The sequence below is a fragment of the Adiantum capillus-veneris genome, chromosome 28, assembly GCF_014529385.1.
Source record: "Adiantum capillus-veneris isolate H3 chromosome 28, ASM1452938v2, whole genome shotgun sequence".
Lineage (NCBI taxonomy): Eukaryota > Viridiplantae > Streptophyta > Polypodiopsida > Polypodiales > Pteridaceae > Adiantum > Adiantum capillus-veneris.
Genome location: NC_140958.1, coordinates 89,918,924 through 89,927,589, shown reverse-complemented (window position 1 = coordinate 89,927,589; position 8,666 = coordinate 89,918,924).

The following is an 8,666-nucleotide window of genomic DNA, read 5'->3' as shown; positions in this document are numbered from 1 at the left end:
CTACAAAAATCCCTAATCTTATTTTTATGCAACAAAATGTAAGAAATGACTGTTTTGTTGAAAATTCAATGGTCCATCAACTTTGGAGGCTTGGTGTGACCAAAAGATGAGAAATTTTACAAGTTTCTTAATTTTTCCATGTTTAGTAGGCCTTGACCTATAACCTCATGAAATGATTTTACAAAATGAGTGGATCTACTATGGTTTTGGAGGTTTTTTTCAAAACCCTGAAAGGACACTTTTATGTCCTATTAGGTTACCAACCTAGTGTTAATGTATCTCTGTTAAATTGCCTAAAATTTTAAAATTTTAAAACCCCTTCTATCTAAGTCACGTTATACATTAACATGATTACATAGTGAACCCCCCGAGGTCCCTCTCAAGTAACGCATTGGGACCAATATCAACATGTATCGAGCCACTGCCTCAATCAAACTCATCTCCTTTCCAACTTTAACATGTCCAACTCGGGGGATTTGCAACTACTCTATGAGCTCGTGGAAATGAGAGAGAGAGAGAGAGAGAGAGAGAGAGAGAGAGAGCAAGAGGGGAGAGGAAAACTGGAGCTCCGCTATGTAGGGTGTGAGAATAGGTTCGCAAGAGAAGGTACTAGATTACTGGCGCCATAGAAACACTTTTTATTGGCATAGCCTGCTTTGCAGGTAGTGATATAGTTGTGGTGCCTTTCAAATCTTGTACACATTTTTTAGGCTTCCTTTTATGTCTTTTAGGATACTTTTTAGGATTCTTAATAAAAATATATTGAGTAAAAAAAGGCTTTGCCCTCTCTCTCTCTCTCTCTCTCTCTCTCTCTCTCTCTCTCTCTCTCTCTCTCTCTCCCTAACAGTAGGCAGTTCCACCATTTGCACGTTAGTGATGCGCTTGTTTATTAAATTGAGGTGTCACATAGGCGGCCTTGGGCCAAAACACTAAATCACATGGGGTCTTAATTGTGGCGGAGCCGTGGGATCGATGGTGGTGGATTGAGTGTAGGGATCTTGAGACGGATAGACAGGCAGATGCCCTCAGCATATGGTCGTGTAGCCTTGTATGTCAGCCATGGAAAAACAAACCATTATATAGTAAACACAAACATTCAAAAGTAAACTCAAACACCATCTGACAGTGTAGGTCAATTTTGAATCGTGTGACCTAGTTTTTCGCCTTCATTGAAGACCCCATTTGATATAGTGCTTAGGTTAACCATGGGGTATCTTGAGCTAACATGTAGAAAGCGACAAAGTACCTGGCTTGCGATATATCCCAAGAACATGCAAGCACTGCAATAGACAAAATAACAGAGGTTCCCTCTAGTGCTATAAAAAACTAGTTTTTAAAAGATTGAAAAACCCACGTGTGAGAAATTATAGCGGTAAATTGTTTATATTTCAAAAATTTTACACTATACTTTTCTTGATTTTCTAGATTTTTCTTACCTTCAAAATTTTTATTTTAGAGGTCCATTTCAAAATTTGTAGGTGGGAGTTGAGACTACAATAGACCTACTCGAACTTCTCTCCACCCATGAGGCATGTGCCAGCTCCCTCAAGTTCCAAAGGTAGTCTACTCCTTTTGTTACTCCGCCGAAGAAGTGTCTGCAAGGTACATATTGCTTCACCTTCGACAAAGTGAAAGCCTCGAAATGCTGCCTACCTATGCCCATAAGCGATGCATGTTCCTGACGTCAACGAGAGAGCACTACAAGAACATCCACCCACCCAGTCCAATCTTCAATATTGCTATGTCTTAGAACTACTACCCATACACCCCATAACAAGGAGCATCCAATGACCAAGAAAAGAGATTCAAGATGGAAAGTAAAGGTGTTGGCTTGTCCACCGATGAGATAAGCTAGAAAGAAAAGGTGTTATGTGAAGAGTGTTTGTCTTCACTGATGATGTGGAGGGTCCTTTCCCCAAGTAAAGGGAGTATGAGACGGTGCTCTTACTATGGCTTTGTGTAGGGAGTTTTGGCTTGCCCAAAGGGAATGGGCTATAGTCCTTTCGGCACTTGTTGACCGTTGGGTCAACAACACAACATAACTCAAGTTTCGTACCAAAGTCTTATCTTTTGCGAGTTATGAAATGCTGCGGATTATGGTTATAAACCTCATTTGTAATGAGTAGTTATTCTAGTTTCAGAAGCCGGGGTGCAATGGCACTTCCAGATTGTAAATACAAAGCCATTTGACCCTTTCAACCCCATTTTTGGTTAAACCTGAGGTAGCCTTAGTATATAAAGTACCTAGGTCATTTTGTAAAAGGACTTTTTATCATAATCAAACTTTAGCGCTGCCGTCTACTGTGTGTGAGAGAGAAAGAGAGTGAGCGTGAGCTTCATCCTCTCGCTACGGCTGGCTCGCTCAACACATTGGAGATCCGGCTGCACCATTGCTGTAGGCTCGAGGAGAGCTACGCGACAACCCCAAGCATTCCATGCGAGACGAAGCGCACACGCCAACGCATCTACGAGCTATTTGTGGTCGTAAGTGTATCAAACGATGTCTATTTTCTGCGTGCTAGTAGTCTATAGAATTGTGGCGACATAAGCTACGCATAGGTACTCATAAATTTCAGTTTCGGACACTTTCAAAATTCTGTTCTGTCATCCTACACGTTTTCCGCAGATGGGTTTAGAGTGAGGTTTTTGAGTGTAGAAGCTTAGGGACAGGTGTATCCTAGTGAGGGGATAGTGTTCCTTAAGTTTCGTACGAATCTGGCATGATTAGGCGAGTTACTTTTAGTATGTGTGTATGTGGCTAGGTGGTGTAGTTGAGAGCATTGAGGTTCTTGATTGTGGTCTAGTTGGCCTTCCAGAGTGTTGTATGTGTAGGATGGTCTCAGCCTGACAAGCTTAAGAGATTTCCTCCGTGTGCCTATCATGTCATCTGTGTCCTCAATTGACATTATGTTGATCTAGGTAGTGTTTGCATGCACTTCATGGGTGTGTGAGTCTCTCCCGTCCAACATTGGCGCCGCTGCCGGGGACACAAGGACCTAAGTAGGTTTCCTACTAACACTCGTGTGATGGTTTCTTGATTTAGTTTCGGCTAAAGAAAGCGTTTTTTTTAAGTGGATCCGGAAGAGGATATTCCGCGATCAAGTGGATAGCCAGGAAGCATGTGTCTTTCCGAGGGTCTGCGACTAGATAGGTTTAGTTAGGATCTGTGGATTAGAGTTGTTGTTGGTGGTCGAGTGATTTGTGAGGTGATAAAAGCGTTTACTAGTCCATGTGTGGTAGTGAAGCATTTTTCTACTCATAGATGCAAAACCCCATATTATTTGTAGGAGTAGCTTTAGGTAAGTGATCCGATTCTGATCTAGAGCTATTCAACACTGAATTATTTGCTAAAGTGCTTGATTGCATTTGAAATCACCGAAAAGTGTGCTTTTGAGGGTAAAAATGCATTAAACAAGCTTTTGTGGACATTTTTGTATGACTGACTGATGCTGTGCATATAAAAGAGCATTTGCAAGGGTTTTGTGAAGAAAACCTGCAATTCTGTAAACAGAGACATCCTACGCGTAGGATGTCTCAAGGGGGTTCTGGAGACCAAATTTTGAAATTCTGAGTTGTCCAGTGTGTTCAGAGGGTAGGTTTTACCCTAGTAACATATCGACTTGGGTGTTTTTCCCTAATTTTGTTGACCAAAAGGCGAAGTCAGAAAACGTAAAATTTCATAAAAGGATTTAATTGAGTGATTTTTGCATGTTTTTGCAATTGTGAAGCATACTTGCACTTGTTGAGAGCATAAGGAAGCATCAGGGACACTTCAGTCTCAAAAAATCAGCAGTAGACATCCTACGCATAGGACGTCTACAGGGTGATCAGGGCACTTTTTTGAAAATCTGTGTTTACCAATGTGTTTAGAAGGTAGGTTTTACCCTATTTTCAACTTTGAAAAAAACATCGTTTAAGGCCTCAAAATTCATCCGCAAGTTAGGGGTGTCTAAAAGCGACAATTTGCGAGAATTGTGACGAAACGGTTGCGGTTTTGGACATAGTATTTGACTTTTCCCTAACCAAAGCACTTGAACACAGTGGACTAAGTCTACTTGAACCAAGCAAAAGCTCTTAAGCCCAGAAATCATGTCTACCCTAGATTCAAACGCAGCTTACACAAGCTTGGAGATCCCGACGATAGAGGAATATCCTCCCACAATGGATCTTCCAAACTTGCAATTGATAAAGACCCATCTTGTTGAGAGAGTTTGGATGATTGGTCATGAGAGTGAAGGACTATATAGATACATTGACGACAATGAGGTCAATCTTTATAGGTGCTCAGATCCATACCTAGAAGAGATAACGGATTACAAGCTCTTATATATCTACACAGACGGAGTCGAGTGTCAATGAAGATCTATAGTTGTCGACAAGTATGGACGAGAATACAGAGTTGTAGAAAGCACAAATCCACAGGCTGTACAAGAAAGAGGTGGATATTTGGTCAATGAAGGACCACAAATGCCTCCACCAAACACGAGAATTCCTATAGGAATTCCAAGAAGAGAGCCACCAGGATTCCCTTCAAGAGCGATAACGAGAGAAGGATTGGGAGATTCTCTGGTTAGACTTGTAGACAATCGACGAGTTAGACCATCCCAAGTCCAGAAATGGGTTAACAGAAAATACTCCGGAGATGAAGATCCGAGAGATCACGTAACGGCTTTTAGAAGAGTGATTAGAGCGGAGGAAGTTTCAGATTTTGCGACACAGTTTGCGGGATTTGGATTGACTCTAGAAGATGATGCAGCTACATGGTTCAACTCGGTGGAAAAATGGGATTTTGAGACCCTAGATGAGCTGTTTGAGGAGTTTATTGAAGAATTCTCGCCAAAAGGCATTGCTCACAACACGGTCTCGCAAATCCATAGATTCAAACAGAAAGAGAATGAATCAGTACGCAGAGCATCATTACGGCTCAAGAGATATGTTAAGCTCTGTCCGAGAGCGGAATTACCTATGCAAGCACGACTGATGATGATCTTTATCCAAGGAATGAGAGAAGAGGGCCTTCAGAAGTATCTGCATACGATAAGGAGGATGACGCTAAACGAGTTGATCAAAGAAGCTCTTTATCTAGTGGATAACTGTGAGGCCTACAAAGAAAAGGACTTAAAGAGTGAAGGAGATGACACATCCTCTCAGCACAGTGTTTCACAGATAAGTGAGTCCATTGCCAAGCCAACGGCACCTATTGATCAAGAAAAGCTTATCAACGACTTGGTCAAGAGGTTGATTCCTCTTGTAAGGTTTGATTCGGGAGAGCCGAAGTGGTGTGAAATTGAGAGAAAATGGACGAACCATACGGGGGAAGAGTGCTATTATAGCATGTAAAATGCTAGGGAGAGGTATGTACAACCTTTTCCGGAAGCACCTACTCCACCTAGATACATTACGGGGAATGCGCCAGGACAAGTAGGAGTTTTAAGGCCACAGTTTGTCTTAGGACAACAACCTCCACTGCCAAGTGCTAGAATTCCGGTAGACATGAGATACATGCCAATGATGGAAGCATCAAATAAACCAATGCCAATACCAGCTACAATGTGGTATAGGAACCAAAGTGAGTACTACTCTTCGGAGCAACAAAATGTGAGAGAAACACATGGAGTGGTGAGGCCAGTACAACCTCCACCTCCTGGGTTTCATTCGAAAGAAAGAAGGTATGAAATGGACAAAAGGACATTGCGATTCATTGCAAATAGCGGCTTATCTAGGTCAAAGCTTGCTTATAGCCAAGAGGAAATGCTAAAAGAATCTCCTCAACCAGAGACAGATTGTCACAAAAGTCGTGACAACCACTTGGTCAAACAATGTCCTCATACGGAGATCACTGAAGTAAATGCCTATTGTCTTGAGTGTGGCATCACTCACTTGATCCCCGATTGCCCGAAAAAACCAAACCAAATCAAGAAAATCACGACAAATGTATCAAGGATTGTTCATCTCCCTAGTAGCTCAGAAAATGAAAATGTCATACCAGTTCAAGTGGTTACGAGAGCACAAGCTCAAAAGAAAGCTGATCAGAATCTAGAGAAAAACAACACGGAAAGTGACACGAGTCCAAAGACAGATGATGGACCAAAGACAAACGCACCTAGTCAGAAAACCAAGAGCAAACGAAATAGTTGGAAAGCTAGAAAGACTAGGATGAAAGCACGCTGTCGAGAAATTAGTGGTCTTCCCGGGAAAGCACCGGGCTTATGGCTGTGAGACTCTTGTGAGAGAACTCAACAAAAACTATATGAAGGAATTAAACCATAGATGCCATGAAGACTAGGGTTTGGAAAGAAGTGCAATCAAAGAAGACCCACTCTTTCTCTCTTGCACTCACACACACAAAGAAAGAACACAAAAGAGAATGTCAAAACAACACAAAGATGAAAACATCAAGGCTATGGTCATATCGTATCATGGGTAGTATCAAAGGGTTAATAGATGAGTTAATGGCATTCAATCTTGGCTGACCAAATAGGCTACGAATTGTTCTTTGGAATTGTAGCTTTGTGCTTACCATAGTATATATATTTTGTCTAGTGATTGGGATTAATTGTGTGTACAAATCCTCTTGGTTCATAGCAAGATAACTACGCTTACATCAAAAGAAAAATTATAGTCTATGAGAGGTAGTATGATGGGATCCGGTGATAGAAGTATTTCATTGAGCCTTTCTGGGCCAAAGAGAAACACTATACGTTGTTGAAAGTGTATTTTACGGCTAATCCATACGTTAATTCTAATAGATTGTACAGAGTGAAAGCGATAGAAATTATCATCATGTGGGTTATTCATCTAGGATAGTATGTGAGAAATGTAGATATGAGAGAAGTGAAGAGATGAGAAGTTTCCCTCCCAAGCCCTATTCTTGCTCGTAGGCAATAATGATACTGCGGGGAGAGATGTACCTGTAGCAAAGAGAACCTAAAATTTGTAGAGAGGATGAATTACTAAGAGTGAGAGAGATAGATTTGGTTAAGGAGATAATATTAGATATATATATATATATATATATATATATATGTTGGATTAGAGATGAAAAAGAAAACAACATGAAATCAAGAAAACATCAGTGTAGAACACATCTTACTTGACAAACCCTTTGGCACCATTATTGATGGAGAGAGAAGAAGAGGGGAGAACTCCACTTTGATTGATACGCCAAGTGCAAGACCTTATTTGATTAGAGTTGATCTTCCAAGGATAGCGTACAAGAATGGCTAGTCTTCCTCTAGGAGAAAGTGTAGGCTTGGGCTTATGTTAATGGCTAAGTACAATTAGGCATTACTACTCACTCCCTCAAGAATTCCTCTCATCAATGGCTTGAATGCTTGAGTTCCTTTTCAAGGAATAAGAGGTCCCCTTTTATAGGTGAAGGGAACCCCCAAGGGTTTACACAAGAAGAGAGGAGCTAGTGTGAATAGGAATTGGAAAAGTTGGAAATGAGTTGTCCCTGCATGATGTGGGCAGACTGGGGTCCAGTATTTTGATCATATCTCCTCAACCGTGGCTCTAAATAAAAAAGTAAAAATATGGGCAGAAACTTCAGCTCATTAGCTACGATTTTCATTTGAAAATCATTTTCCAATTCAGATTGGAACCTTGTGTAAAAAATTCATCAAAATAGGATCCATTTCTGGCAGCAAAAGTATTCCCGTGGTCCCCTTAGCCTAGACTTTCATTTAATTCCAAAGGACACCTCATGCCATATGAAAGCATGACATTGCTCCTTGACAAAGTTTTGTAATCATGCTTGCAATAATGCATTAAAATAAGTGTATCTTTGAAATCATGCCACCTAGTGTTCCACTAGGATTTGATTCCCTCCTAGTAGCTATTTAAAAAGAAATATAAGAAAAATATGAAAAGTACATAGAATATATATATATTGGAGTTTACCCTAGATATAGGATCTAGCTAGGGTGTGAGATGATAATGAGATAGTAGAAATAAAGAATCAATGCTTTTTGCCCAAGTTAAAGAGGTGGAGCTATTGACGCTTTTTCCATAGTATTTTCTGATGGTAAAGTAAGAATAGGTTACCCTTGAGATAAATAATAGGATGAGATAGAAAGCTTATTATTATACTTAAATATGCATATGTACATTATAGGAAAGATAATTATGTACTAAAAAATTACAAGATAACTCTTGTAGGATGCGTTCCCACTATGTACGTGTCACAACACGACAATGCACGGAACGAGAGCAAAAATCCCTACCTCAAAAGCTTACCGAAGCTGAAAAGAAGATAAAACAACATGAGGAAAATGAGGCACCTTCTCTTACACAGATGGTTAAACCTCTAGAAGAACCATCCACGGATGAAAAATCAAGAAGTGCTAGTTCAGGAGGATCTGTGTTGGCAGAGAAGGTTAATGAGACATTAGATGCCCTCTTGAAAGCCTATGATGCGAGGCACAAAAACAACCAAACCCAAGAACACAGGTGGATGACATATCCCTATACGGAACTAGAAAAGCAAAGGTTTGAAATGTGCAAGAAAATGATTCAAACAGCCCAAGCTTTACTAGAACCACCAGTTGCAAAACCTGAGGATGTGATCCGTGTCATGCCTACACAAGTAATCCCACCAAACCAGGAACTAAAAGAGCCAGATTCTAGTCATGAGCACATACCAAACCTTAAAGACCCAGCATTAG